Consider the following 2,576-nt stretch of genomic DNA (forward strand, 5'->3'; position numbering starts at 1 on the left):
ATAGAAACTGATTAAATAAAAAAAGATGAGGTATCAAACTGATTTTAGACCTAAAGTTCAGGGTAGTAAACTGAATTTTTTCCTAACCTTAATTACCCTGCCTGTTTGTTTTTCAACTTCAGCCTTATAAATTTGAAAAGTTTCCAAAGCTTGTGATTTTTCTGAAATTAGGTACTCATAACAGTACCTAGAGAAATCATCAATGAAGGTGATGAAATAACAATTACCACATATAGTATTAACTGGAAAAGGACCACAAATATCTGTATGAATTAAATCAAGAAGACATTCACTCCTCTTTGAACCTGTGTTCCTAGCATTAATCATTTTCCCTTTCAAACAATCAATACAAGTCTCAAAATCTGTAAAATCTAATGCAGGCAATATGTTTTGTTTCACAAGTTCACTTGGTCTTTGTTTTCAAATGTGACCAAGTCTTTTATGCGCGCCAAAGAAAAGATTATTCTACAGATTTTCTCTTTGAAATCGTTTTACTTAAAGCAAAAACATAATACTCAGCTTGATTTTCAAAAACATTAACACAATTAATGTACATGCCAATAACCACTTATCAAACTTGCATCACCAAAACACTTATTATCATAATAGAAATTCACAGCTATATTATTACTTGAGAAACTATAGCCATTGTTTGCTACAAACTGAGAACCAGAAATCAAATTCCTACTAATACTAGGGATACAATAGACATCGTTCAATACTAATACATAGTTATTCCTAAACTTGAGCTTGACACATCCTACAGCCTTAACAGCCACCCTTTGGCCATTTGCAGTACAAACTTTTGTTTCATTCCTGTTTGGGATTGAAATCTCTGACAATCCCTGTAATGAATTAACAATATGAATGGGTGAGCCAGTGTCAAACCACCAAGAATCATCACTTACAAAATCATTTGACTCAAATTTTGAAAATAGATTTAACAAGAAAATCACCTTTCTTCTTCAGTCAAGCTTTGAAACCATCACAATCACTACTAGAAAAAAGGCTTTAGCCGACGAAAATAAAAAAATCAGGCTGACGAATTTTTTTTTCGTCGGCTATGGTCAACTATAGCTGATGAAAAAAAAATTTCGTCAGCTAAAGAAATTTTTTCGTCGGCTATACTATACTTTAGCCAACGAAATTTTTTTTTCGTTTGGCCAAAGTTTTCCTTCGTCAGCTAAAGTATTTTAGTAGACGAAAAAAAATCTCATCGGCTATTATCCGTCGGCTAAAAGAAAAACAATAAAATTTTTTATAACTTGCTTAGTAGGTTTTAAACAAATACACAACTTTGTAAACCAACTCTACATAGAAGCAAAATTAACAAAAATCTCGTGAAATAAGATGTGTTCAGAATGGTTCAATATGGGTATGGTTCAAAAATCACTTAAATCGGGTAACATCTCTGATGTAGAACAGTCGAAACCCGGTAGTTACTATGCTGCAGATTTGGCATTCGGTGTCCGATTGACTATTGTGATACATTTCCGGAAGCGTAACGGCCCTACGAGTCAAACTCATCGTTTTGCCCTGACATATGGGCCTTTTTGGCCATCCGAGTCCGTTTAGGGCTTCAAAATGCAGTTTTCATATTTCCGATTAGAGTTGACCGTTTCGATCAAGCCCTTCACGTTGTCGAATCCTATTGAATTTTTTACCATAGACATCTTTCGTCATAATGATCATATTTGATGGTCAAATTTTGGTTTGTGAATTTTAGTAATCGGAATCACAACGTGTCTACTAATGTTATATAACTTCTTTGTGAACCAACTCTACATAGGAAGCAAAATTATCAAAAATCTTGAGAAATAAGATGTGTTTAGAATGGTGCAATACGGTTATGGTTCAAAAATCACGTAAACCGGGTAATGTCTCGGTGCCGATAGTAGCGGTCAACCTCATTTACCGTTATTATTCCATATGGGGAGCCCTATCGTCGGAAGGTAAATGTCTCAAAATTTTTATATGGGCAGTTGCGTCTCATCTACGTGAGAGTTTTTCATGTGGAAAGTTTGACCAAACTATATATGTAATATAGAGGGAGATATGAGCGTTTTCGTGTGATAAGTGACGATAGATTAGGGTTGACTGTTTCGATCGAGCCCTTAACGTTGTTGGATCCAGTTGAATTTTTTACCATAGACATCTTTCATCATAATGATCATATCTGACGGTCGAATTTTGGTTTGTGAATTTTAGTCATCGGAATCACGTGTCTACTAATACAACTTTGTGAACCAACTCTACATAGGAAGCAAAATTATCAAAAATCTCATGAAATAAGATGTGTTTAGAATGGTGAAATACGGCTATGGTTCAAAAATCACGTAAATCGGGTAACGTCTCGGTGCCGATAGTAGCGGTCAACCCTATTTACCGTTATTATTCCCTATGGGGAGCCCTATCGTCGGAAGGTAAATGTCTCAAAATTTTTATATAGGCGGTTGCGTCTCATCTACGTGAAAGTTTTTCGTGTGGAAGGTTTGACCAAACTACGTAATATAGAGGGAGATATGAGCGTTTTGTGAATTTATAGACTTTAGCCGACGAGATATTAAAAAATTCGT

This window comes from Fragaria vesca, linkage group LG6, assembly GCF_000184155.1.
Source record: "Fragaria vesca subsp. vesca linkage group LG6, FraVesHawaii_1.0, whole genome shotgun sequence".
Classification (NCBI taxonomy): domain Eukaryota; kingdom Viridiplantae; phylum Streptophyta; class Magnoliopsida; order Rosales; family Rosaceae; genus Fragaria; species Fragaria vesca.